Source organism: Eubalaena glacialis, chromosome 5 (genome assembly GCF_028564815.1).
Source record: "Eubalaena glacialis isolate mEubGla1 chromosome 5, mEubGla1.1.hap2.+ XY, whole genome shotgun sequence".
Taxonomy (NCBI): Eukaryota; Metazoa; Chordata; class Mammalia; order Artiodactyla; family Balaenidae; genus Eubalaena; species Eubalaena glacialis.
In genome coordinates, this window is record NC_083720.1 from 20,751,160 (window position 1) to 20,764,110 (window position 12,951).

Here is a 12,951-nt window from a genome sequence, read left to right on the forward strand (position 1 = left end):
GATTTTCATCTTATCTTCATTTTTCTGTGGCAACGAGAAGCGGGCAAGTATTTTTCCTGCTTTCATTCCTGACACTATATCGTAATAAACTATATGTTCTGAGAACTTAACGTGCAAGGGTCTACAAACCAGGTTAGCCGAAAACTAGGTTCGAAGTTGCCGAAGTGAGGTCACTAAATCACTTAGTCCCGCCCCCCGCCCTCCCGCAGCGTTTTCCTGCGCCCAGGCCAGGTTGCAAATTAGGTAACTTCTTATCATAATTACCTAGTCAGCCTTAATGGCTTCACACACTCCGCTCAGTCTCTCTGGTCCTGCAGGGCCGCTTTTCAATTGTTAAAACAGCTGCTGAGTTTCAAACCCGAGGAGGCTCGGAGCGCGCCGAGGGGCAAGCGCTCCCCGGCTGAAGGCTGTGGTAGGCAGGCGGCCGGGTGAAAAGTGGGCCAGGAATGCACAGTTTGCACACTCTGCTTCCGCCTCCAACCTTCTCCATGTAGCTCGTCTCCCCACCCCGCCCTCAAATCAACCCGAGTTCCCCCTTATTGTGCACCCAGGTCTCCCAGACAGGGCGATGGTCCCGTTATGCGTCTCTCTGGGTTTCGTAGCTTTGAGGGGGTCTCGGTGGGCCTCCCTCTGCTTCCCCGCGGCTGGCTGGGAGGTAAGGAGGGGACTACGCCCCCCGCGATGCCGCCCGCGAGGGTCCGTTTGGGAGGGGGGGAGGGTGTGTGTGTGCGTGTGTGTGTACGCGCGCGCGCGCGGTGGCGCGCAGCGGGAGGGAGGGAGGAACGGAGCGGGAGGCAGCGGGCAGAGGGAGGGGGCGGGCGGGCAGCGGTGGGGCGGGAGGGGGAGCGGCTCCGGGCTTCAGCAGTGACACTCGGGAGAGATCACACACTCCCAGCTCCGAGCCGCGAGAGAGCGGAGCGAACCGAGCCGCTCACACGCCGCCGCCCCGTGCGCCCAGCTCTCCCCGCGCGGCGCTCCAGCCTGGAGCCGGTGCCCAGAGGGGCCGCCCGCGGAGCCCGCGCCGGCTCCCCGCTCAGCGGCAGCATCCTCCCGCCGCCCGGCCCCCGCACGCTCCCTGCCTTTTAAAAGGACCTTCCGCCGCTCCCTCGCTCTGCCCCGGGATCCCCCCAGTTCCGCGCTTCTCCCCGCGCCACTTCGCAGCAACTTCGGCGGCCGCGCGCCGCCAGCCCTCGCCCGCCTTTGAAGTTTGCAGCGCCGGCCGCAAAGTTGAGACACTTCGGCCCATTTCATTTTTCTCCTTTATCCGCCTCCTCCTCCACCCACCTCCCCCAAGTCCCTTTGGTTCCTGTGTACTGGTGCTTAGCATCTTGGCCGGAGCCGGGGACGTGGCCCCATCACACCTCGGGAAGGGATATTTCCTCTTCCCCCCAGGAAAACATTTCTTTAAGGTAAGTTGCGAGAGAAAAGCAAACCCCCGACGTCCGACGCCTTAGCCCGCCACCCGAGACCTGGCGCAAGAAGCGTTCGCACCCGAGGGCTCGTCTGGGATGGGGGTGGAGGCGCGCGTCTCCTCACTTGCTGGGGCCCCGCTAGGTTCTCGGTCACAGCTGGGCGAGGGCGCCGGCTCCCGAGGAGCCGAGGGCGTGAGGGGCGTGGAGCAGGTCTCCCTCAGTTCTCCAGGCTGGCTTCGTGGCTGGGCGGCCCCAGCAGTGCTGGGAGGAGACGCAGAGAGTGCATAGGCCAGGGGCACGGGGTCCGGTGCCCAGGGGGCGGCGGAGTCCGGGGAGCCGCCCCCGAGCCCTTATCCCCGACTCGGCCTGGACACTTTCTTTGCCCGCCCGCCGGGAGGGCTGCTGCCTCCCTCCCCTGGTTCATGCCCTCCGCCGGCCGCTGGAGAAAGCCTGCGGGGCTGGGGTCTCGCAGGGCGCGTCTGCGTGTGAGGCGAGAAGCGAGAAGTCAGGACAGCGCGCGGGGCTCGCCCGCCGGCGGGGCGGGCGCAGGTTCCTGGCGGGCGGTCCGGAGCCGCGCAGCCCCCGGGGGCGCTGGGATCTCTGCCGGCCTCGCCCGGCGGACCCCCCACCGCTCTGGCTCCTCGTTTGTCCTCTGCGTGGTAGGCGAGCATCGTTAGAGAAACTTCCTGGAGCTCAGCGGGGTGGCCTGGGACCCGATCCTACTTTTACCGGGAAAGCAGAGCGGCCACCGAGGGGACGCTCCTTCCCGCCCCAGCTGGAGCGACAGGGCATCCGGCCGTAGCACCGTCTATGCGGGAGTCTGGCGCTACCTTCAGGACTGCAGGCGGGGCAGCTCCGACCCTCAGGAATCCGAACGATTGGCTCTAGGTCCCAGCTGTTCTCTTGGGGGCGCTTCGCAAACTGCTGAATTTGGGGTGCGGTTTCGTTTCCTCGTGCGCCCTTCGGACCCCTTCCTCGCTGCACACTCCCGCCCCCAGAGGTCGAGGCGGGAGAATTCCCCGCAGCCCCCAGCCCGCGCTCGGCGCGGTTCGCCAAGGCCCCTGGAGCTCACCGCGGGCACCTCGGCGCTGCCGCTGAGCTGTCCTTCGGGTCAGGTCGCGGTTCCTCTCCCGGTCCCCTTCGGGGCGCTGTCCATCTCCTGCTCGGTAAAAGTAGTTCCCTGAAACCACCAAGACCTTGAGCGGGAAATGAACCTGAGAAAATGTTTCTGGGTTGGTTTGTTTGTGTGTTTTTAACAAAGTTCTTTTTAGCAACTTAGTTGGGTTGTAAATGTTTATTCCTCATCCCTCGATCCCGCTACATCACGCAAAATACGTATGTGTATATCTTCATTTCGTTGCCGATCTCTCCGAACACGCTACCCTCTCCTCCCCCCTCCACCCCTCCTCCTCCTGCCTCGCTTCCTGAACCCTTTTTCTTTTCTGAAGGAGGGAATCTCCGCACCTCCTCCTCTCTTCCTCCCACCCGATCCCTGAGCGCCTGTGAGAACCAGGGGAGTCGTCAATGGAAATAAATAGGACCCCGCTCCATTCTCCGCCCCCTTCAAACAAGTAAAATCCTCCCTGGGCTCGCAGAAGTAGAGATAAAACATCCCTCCCGAGGGAGCGGTTTTGAGGATTTGATGGGATTGAATTGTTTTATTATCCTGAAAGACGTGATGGATGGATGCGAGAGCAAATATGCGTGCAGAGCAGAGGGTACTGAGGGCGATCAGTATTTATTATTACTCATTATTGTTTATTAAGAGTGATAATAAGGCCGTAACCCTGGCTGAAGACTATGTTTATATTTGGTTTTAATTTTATGTCAGTCTCTTATTACAGTGGTTTCAGAAAGTGAAAACACCAAAAGGGTATTAATTCCTCACACTCATTCTGCACATGGAATTAATCAATGTCAAAAAGATACTGTCGTTTTACCAAAGTTTTAACCCATGAACTTTTATAAGGTTGCAGTCTTATAAATGTCCTCATTTGCCTCAATCTGTCTCCTTAAAGTTCAAAAAACTTGGCAACATAATTAATTATGGTCCCAATTCCCATTTTCAATCTAAACCTATATTCAGGATTATATTAAACTATCGCATCATTTATCCTTTAAAAGTGACTCTGATGAGTTTAAATTCTTGGAGGGGGAGCTGGGAATGAGGGGCCCAGAAGTTAGAGAAATTAATACTATTTCAGATTTCTCTCAAAAATCCTTCACTAATTCCTTAAAAGAAAAAAAAAGAAATTACAAGTTTTTTTCTCTGCACAGTTCTTAACTTCAGTGAATCTACTTAATCTTTACCACACACTGGGAACATAACAGCTTGCAGCTTTGTCTGTATTATTGTTTTCATTTTTATGTCAGGCTGTTTTATTCATTAACCTGTATGTCGAAGTCACAGGCTCAGCGTGACAATAACACTCTGTTTTAATTAGTAGCTATCATAAAAAAAGAAGCTAGAACTCTGTAATGGGCCTAAATTGCTATGAATTATGTGTGGTTTAAATTACGCATTTATTTCAGCAGAAATGAAACCATGAATATAAAACATCTTTTAATCACTTGCAGATACAGCTTTTATCTCTTTAAAATGTAACAAAATATATAATTGAAAAATACCCTTCTAGAATGAGGGAAGCCCCTGCCCTCAGTTTATTTGTCCTGGGTTTATTGACCATCCGTGTGGTAAAGTATGAATGTTAAAGAGTAAAGAATAATAGCATGCTGAGGGAATGCTACTTTCGAAGTAGCCACAGCGGGTCAGTCTTCAGATAACTTAATGCAGCAACTTTTTCAGTTGGCTTCATGAGCCTGGTGATTCAGATTTTAGTTTCCTCACTTGGATTTACTGACCAGGCTCTCTGTGTGATAGTGGGGGAAATGTGTTGTAAAGCTCCAACAAATTATTTGAAATAAAGGGGGGAAAGGTAGAAATAAAGTGTAAACTGTCTGTTATCTTCCTATGTTCATTTTTCTATTCAGTTTATCTAGAGGTCAGAATTTTTATTTTAAAACCGATTGTGTTTTTGTTGTCATTGTTAGGACAGAACTTATTTTGCATTTTGCTATTATGGATGAGTAGATATTGGAAATGGAACGGTTATGCTTGAATTAACAGATAGTATGGGAGTAGTGTGATTCCACATAATTTGCATTGATTGAAATTATTTTAATCCCTCTTCCTTAGTCTTCCCAATGGTTATGTGGTTGATTCTAGTAACCAAGCAGGGTTCTCTGACACTTACTTGTTCGTTGTCTTCTTGTCAGGTGTTGCTTTGGGCACCAGCGCATCCATAGTAGCAGCCTTGTAATGAATGAAACTTGCCAGGGTCAGTTGCCATCAGACAGTCACCAGAAAGAAGGCATTTCCTATGATCTTCTGTACTGGGTCAAAGGCAAGCGTAACCTGCAAGAATCATTCAGATTATTCATTTGACCTTGCAATGATATCGAATACCTCTAAATATTTATTTTGGAACGATTATTCTGAAGAATGTTATTTATTCTTCCCCATTGGTTCACAATCATTTAGCAGAAGCAATAGCTTTAAAAGTTACAGTTGAATAGTCAGTCACACCAAGTCTGTGCTCTGAAGACTGATTTTAAAATTAAAGTCCTCCAGTATTTAAATACCCCATTTAAAAATACTTTGCAATTTAAATCCTGAATTTAGGCTAAATTCTGCTTTATTTTCCCACTGTATTACAATGCAAATTGACACCTAGGATACACGCAGTTATGTTTCCACATGTTAATTTCTACCTAGGAAGAAAAGTAAATACTGCTGTTGTTATTGTGGCTAAAGAAAAAAAAAAGAGAATCGTATAGTATAACATGGAAAAACAGAATTGCTAATATTTTATTGAATCACACAGTGGTATATTGACCATAAATTCAGTTATATTGCTGGGAAAACCAGCACCCTTTTAGTGTGAATCTGTGTTTGTTTGGATGTGCCTACAGACTTATGTATCTATTGCCACTTCTGAGATGACACCTGAGATTTGCTGTTCTATATCCCACCAATGCCCAAGCCAGTACAGGAAGCAGGTGGTTTCGTGGCTGCTTATTTCCTAAACACGCTTCTTAAACCCAAAGATGCTATATCTGCACCTTTCCCCTTCATTTTGGTATTTTACCAAAAACTGCAAACCAACAAATCCACACATTTTAGTCTTTTGAAATATTTGGAACATGTGAAATATATAATTTTAATTCACCCCAAATAAAAAACGCATTGCTTGCTTTGCATTTTAAAAAGTAAGAGTGAAGCATTTGATCAGTATGGAATAAAAGCAAACTAGAAATATGTTTCTGCAGACTTTTCCCTTTGGGATGAAGAAACAGATTTGACCACAGAACAGCTGGATATTGGGTCCTGTTACAATGTCAATTTTTTAAAGAACTCACCAAGCTAGATTTGATTTAAACTTAACTTTAAAGTCTGCAGACCTCAAGTTTATAAGTATAGAAACTTCCAAAATTACATGTTATTACTCCTTCAATAAGTTCCGGATCCTTTGGAAACTGATTTATTTTAGTAAGTTGGTGAATAGTTTTTGGTTTTCATTTGTTAATTTTTTCCTGTAGCAAATTTGAACATGACATATATTTAATGTTTCATATATTTCTCTGAAGTATTTATTTTTAGTTTCACTTGTAAAAACTCTGAAATGAATCTTTTCTTTGAAAAAGAAAAATGTGGCAGAATGCATATGGTTAACTTATCAAATATCTCTTTAAATTATTCTTTTGAAAGAATTTGCTGTCTTTTATATAGTTATGAGAAAAGAGAAAACATTTTTAGAAGTAACGGGGTTATATAAAGTTTGGGAGGAACACAACAAAAAACATGATTACACATGATTGAAAATCAGCTCATTTGAGTGGAACTCTTAGACACTGCCTCTGTAGTGTGGAGATTTTATATATAATAACCAAATAACAAAAAAATCAAGTTACGCACTCGTGTCTGTTTTCTAGTTGGAATGATTTCAGACAATAGCACAAGTAGTGGAGACCGACTGAAGTAAATGGTGACTACGTAAGTTTTTTGTCTGTTAGTGTTTCTTCTCCCTAACATGAGATCAAGGTAAACGCCCTCTTCTTCCAGCTGTGTGATCAAAGAGCATATATTCCACAATCTAAAGACATAGCCAAAAAATATGGGCTATATTCAAATGGGTGTTTTACCAACAACAAAAGATTATCATAACTACATCTTGTTCGCTGAGGCAACGTCCTTATATACACAGATCTAAATAAAATAAAAGACTGAAATTGATCATTTTCTAAAATAATTAGTAAAAACTGAGCCCATAATTAGAAAGATCTGTGAGGTGTGACACCTTCTTTTTGAAATTACCATGATTATTTTTAAAGTTATAGAAACTATGAACAAGTGTTTATATGCAAAGATAGATAATACCATATCTAGACAGTTGACAAGATGATAAACATTGTGGTAGTTACTTGGAGATATTATGTTTAAAAGGGAAAAATCTAATGTAAAAGGGCTTGATTTATTTAGGATGAATTTCTCCAATATAGGTGCCTCTTGGAGTATAGATGGTTACAGTTTATAGCACATCGCCGTGAAAAGTAAACCCTAGCAATGCATGTGAACCTAGGAGATGGCTTTGATTACTCTCTTTTGTTCAGGTCATATGTACTCTAAGCCCATAGGCCTTGCCAAGTGTAACATTATGCATTTTATTCCAGTAATAAAATGTGTTTCTGATTAAATTATCAGAGTCATACCAAACACACACACACACACATACACGAACATAAATGTACTTGATCCTTCTTAGTTATCTTGTTTAAAATACATTTAAAGGTAAATAATAAATACTAGTATATCTATCATGATTTAAATCTAAATATTGTTCATATGTTGATAGCACTCAGTAAATGTTGTAATTTCATATTAAATTACAGCATTCACTAAAATTCACTGATATTATCAAAAGCTTCAAATAGAGATTGATTCAGAAGTAACTGGATCCTGTAATTGAAGAGATATTTGTTGCCAACAGTGGTGACAGAGATCAGAAACAGCAGTGCTGGCTAAAACACCTGGCAAACTGAGAAGAGACAGCAATCACTTACCTCTGGGGCTCTCCAAGTCTCAGTTCTAGGGCTGATCCTTCAAAATTTGCTAAAATTGCTATGAGGGACTTCCCTGGCGGTCCAGTGGTTAAGACTTCGCCTTGCAATGCAGGGGGGTGCAGGTTCGTTCCCTAGTTGGGGAGCTAAGATCCCACATGCCTCGCGGCCAAAAAACCAAAACAGAAGCAACATTGTAACAAATTCAATAAAGACTTTAGAAATGTAGCACATCAAAAAAAATCTTTAAAAAAATTGCTATGAAAATATATTACTTTTTAATGGTAAAATAAAACTGCCTCTTAAATAGGAGATACAAATTTAACACTCTAACAATTGCAGTAGCAGGATTAACGGTACTAGTAGATGAACCAACGGACGGGTCTCCTGAGAGATGGCCTGAGAGGTATTGGGACCCTGCCCCAAATGTCAGTATGGTCTCTCATGGTACTAAAACACCACCTGAAAAAAGATGATTTTTCATTTTTAAAGTAATTTTGTTTTTCAGTGTCCCCTAGAAATATGAAAATATCCCCAAGATGGGAAACAGGGTAAGCTGCAATTGGCCAACATCTTCCAAAGATGTTAATGGCTAGATAAAGCCAGATTGAAATGAGGCTCGTTTTAGACAGAATTTTAGAGAGGAATGATGTATATCTTGGGCTCTCTTAGCCTCTCCTTCTGTAGACAACCTACCCTTAGTATGTACCTTAGTATGTACCTGTTCTATGGTCTCTTCCTCTCAGTTTCTTATACTCTAGTATAAGTTATACTCAGGGCCAGCTTCATGGGCTGCAGTCAGGAGGAACCCCCATGCTCAGCTGGGTACTCTGCTGTTGTCATCTTGAAATTCTTAATTTACGAACAAGAAATCTTGCATTGTGGCCCACAAATCATGTAAGTCACCTTCATTCTCCTTTGGTGTGAATTTAAGACAGAATCTTAATGTCAAGGAATTGGAAAGGACATTTGAGATTATTTTTGCAAGGTTAGGTCCAGTGAATATTTGATTTAAAAACGTGTCTTTAACTAAAATGAAAGAGACAGGATACTTCTTTAAACAATTGAGGTAAAGGTTTCCCATTGCCTCCAAAATTATACTGAATAGTTATCCAGCTTCTAATAGTGTCAGTCTTGTAGAGCAAAATTCCCTACAAGAGAGTGTCCTTTTCCCCTCATTACAGAACACACGGTGTCGGTGTCTCATGATGAAAGGAGAAAATATTAGATGCTTTATTTATATTTACTTTTATGTATAAAGAAGGAAAATGTTTTGTTAATATTATTTTTAATATATCTTTTGAAAAAGTCACTCTTACTCAGCATATCAGATGGTCATTGAACAATAAAAACAACATGGCAGAGGTGACAGCTTCTATGACATAAAAAGACAAAGTGAAAATAACATTCTAATCAGCTTTTATGGGAAGTCAGCCCTCGCCACAGATTAACTAGAAAAAAATGTTGAAATATACAATTTCATCCGCTATAATTAATTATGATACTCATTCCAGTATAGAATGCCTTAAGTTATTTTATGTAAATGAAATATATCTATATATTTTAATCAGAATTCTAAGAGATTTGGAGACAACCCATTACAGAGCCAGAGGTCTTGAAAGGAGGTGGGCAGGTAGCTGAAAGAGCCCTCGATTAAATTAGCCGCCATTATCTTCAAGAGTATTCTTAGTTATTTGTACAAACATTTCATAAGTCCTCTGTTATCAATAATTAGATATTATACTCCCATTATATTCTGAATATACTGAATATACTGGATATATATATCCAGTATATTCTCCCGTATATACTGAATTCTGAAATTTCAGTATTTTAAGAGTTAAAAAATGTTATCTAACCTTAATGCTCTCATAAAAATGTATATTGAAATTTTTTATTTGAAATTTTATTGTTTTTCAGTATAGTTAGTTATTAACTGTGTTAAAGTTGTTTCTGTGCTTTGGATTTCACAGCGTGAATGGAAAGGATTCTATTTATTAATAATATTATAGCCCTTGACTCTCTACAAGGTGCTTCCGCATCCATCGTTTTCTTTCATCTTCACAGGAACTCAGTGAGGAAGTTATTATATCCTCCTTCTCCTGAGAAATCTGAGACTCAGTTTCGGATAAAAGACTTACCAAAACACACACTTTTAAAATAAAGTGATAACTCTTTGATTTCAGAAGGAAAATTGATGGAAATGTCTAAAATTTTTAAATTTAGATTAATTGCCAAATTAATTTGCAAGGACACAATTTGCTTAGAATTTTTTTACAATATAATGATTCAAAAATATCATTAATTTAGTCTAAATCCACAAGACTTTAATCGTAGGCTGCTTATGTGCTACATGTTTGTTTGTTTGTTTTGATAATAGTTAACTTATTAGGGAATCTTTTAGGGGAAAATGATTACGTTTTCCAGTTTTAAATCATTATTTAAGGTCATGCCTAAACTACTTTTCTTTGAGAATAAACACATTCTAGTTGAAAATAACACAAAGGTCCAGCAAGGATAAATAGAAAAACAATGCCCCACACCTGTCCTTCTAGAAGGTTAAAGACTTTTTTTTTAATAAGGGGAATTTTTGAAAGTGAAATGGGGTATCGATTTCTGACCATATATGTAAGTTCTGGTGTAAACCTGCCCCGCCTCCCCACATTCCCAACCTCTGTTTGCACAGATTCTACCGCAATCACAAAAGGCAAACTAGTTCATCACTTTGCTTTATTAAGTCTACATATAGCCATGGAATCAATTCTTGAAGGCAAATCTCTTTTCCTTTCTTCAGCTCTCCTCTTATAGTCTCACTGACCAGCCATCCAACCCTGGGTGTTAAAATGCCCTAAGATACACTATTTGTTGCATCTGATGTGTATGTATGTGAGTGTCTGTGTATATGTGTGTGTGTATAACAGACAAAGTCTTTAACATACTTTAGAGACAAGTTGTCTGGAAAAGGAAACAATAAAACATTTTCCTCAGAAAATGGAGTCTAATAAGAAAATTAAGGATTAAAAAATGAGTTATAAGTGTATTAGAGTCATATAACCTATGATTTTGAAACATATTCCAAGTATATATGGCAGGTATAGTACTGAAAAATCAATAAGCTACAGAATCCCTTTTGAAATTAGTAGTAATTAATAGTAATTCAGCACTACAGTTATTTTATTATTCCATTAATAATGTGACATTTTTGAGAGGTAAGATTTCAAGTCAGTTCAGTGCTAAGACTTTTTTAAACAGTGATTTCCCAAAAACTTGGATGAAATTTTATTTTTCAATGGAATAATGAGAGCTATTATAGACATATATGATAGGATATTCCAAATATCCAAAAAGTTTAAAGCCCTTTAAAACACAATGAGGAATAAGTAAGTTCAGACAATGAAAGTATTTATACACACCCCCATATTAACACTTCAGCCACCAGATTCAGTCTATAATTGAAAAAAAGTCTCTACATTTAAAGTTTATTCACACTTACAAAGCAACGACCACAAAGAGGCAGTTTGGAAACATCTTTTTCTCTTGGCAGGTTCTGTCTTGTAATGAGCACTGAACACTGTTGACCCCCAACACTCACCAGCTGCAGCCTTTCCTCAATGTTTCCCTTAAAAAGTTTTTAATAAGAATAAAAAACACACCTACCTATACATCTTACTTTTCGGGGAGGAAAGGAATGAAATAATTGTGGGTCTGAATACCCATATTGGGTCAGTATTTTGTGGTTTGTCATCTCCCTAATTGTTGCAGGCTTATATGTTTGTATTATTTCATCATAATTTGCTATAAACTCTTTATTAAAAGTGACTGTGAGATCAGTCCACAACGTCTGCCTTTTGACTGTCCTGTTCTTCAATCATCTCTTAATCCAGAAATAATAATGCAGAACGTCGCAGGAACTGAGCCTAATCCTCGACTCTCTAATCTCAGCACATGCATCTTAAATCCTTTGCTGGATCTAGTGCCTAAAAAGCCAGCGCACACTCACATTTGAATCAGTTTTAATCCAGCTTTGTTTTTATTAAACAATACTGATGTCCTCAGATAAGGCATATCAAAGATAACAAAACGAATATTAAGAGTTTCTACTGTCTGTGTGGTTGTTTTCAAAAACCCAACATCTTGGCCTTTCCTCCGTGTTTCTAGTCAGTCTCTTATTAAATAGGAACCTAACCTTTTACCTGATAGATTAGGTAAATAAAGGTAGAATAATCTGATGCTGAAAATCCTTCTCATATCTCATATCTCATATCTTGTTTTAAGAGTAAGTCAAAACCTGTATCTTTTGCCATTGAATAAAATTTTGCAACTAGTTGGGTAGCTGGATTATAGTATTTGTAAATAAATAGAGCCTTCTTTACTTTAAAAAGATCATTCATGTCTACGATTTTTTAATCTTATAACAATCCTGGGAATAATTGTCTTCATTTTGTAGATGAGGAAACTGAGACTCAAAGAGATTAAGACTTGCTCAAAGAACAAAAGCCGATAATTGTTTGGTCAGAACTTCTCCAACCCAGATCTTCTTACTCTAAGTCCAGTGATTGTTTTCTATTTTAAATAGAAATTTTGGCAGCCTTTTAACTGTCCCCAAACTTGCATAAATAAATTAATACATACATAAAAATTACATGACAGGGGGAGAAATGGATAAGAATAAAGAACAAACCAAAAACTAAATTCAAGTTTTTGTAAAAACATTCAATTCTGAATTGATAGGAACCCAAGATGTGGGAATAGTCACCTGAGACACTGAGACAGGAGACAGGAGGGTGAGACAGAGAAAGACAGGAGAGAATCTCTAAATTACTAAATTGTCAGGAACCAGTGTCCTTGGAGAATATTATCTCATCTCTCCAAAGACATGGCTCTAAGTTTATAGTTTGATTTTGGCCTTGGATTTTAAGGCCAAACAGTTTGAAAACTTTAACTTATTTCTTTTTACAAGAACAACATACTCGTGTGCCCCCCCCTTTTTCTGGAAATAAGAATAATCTAGGGTTAAACCATTTTGACTCTTTAAGGTCCCTGGTATATCTATCTCACTCATCTCTCTTTTGATTACATTATCGTGAGTACAGTTATTTCTAAATCGCTGTTTTGATCTTGTCCTGGGCTTTGGCACTGGAGGCCCCTTCAAATCCTCTTTGGTAGCAGACAGGCTTTAATGCTGTCATATCAAAACAACTGCCAGGGGAGAGGAAGGATTAAAGCTTCAGGACCATCAGATATTTGGGAAAATATGGGATTGGGTCCATGGAACCACGCCCCTTCCTAGTCTATGGTATTTATTATTCTATGGTAATAATAAATAATTTCTTCTTGATAGCATTTATTTACTAAGACTGTATTTGCCAACTCCAGTATGTATCACTATATGAACAAATTAGAAACTTTGGTATAACTTTGA

At 41.1% G+C, this 12,951-nt stretch overlaps 1 protein-coding gene across 1 annotated transcript in view; it reads left to right on the forward strand.

Annotated features, from left to right (window-relative positions):
* The first annotated feature begins 913 nt into the window (after positions 1-913).
* Positions 914-12,951, forward strand: part of NDNF (neuron derived neurotrophic factor) — a 38,253-nt gene continuing 26,215 nt past the window's right edge. The window contains exon 1 of the mRNA XM_061192021.1: positions 914-1,409. The gene's annotated coding sequence lies outside the window, so the exon portion shown is untranslated. The remainder of the gene's footprint in view (positions 1,410-12,951) is intronic.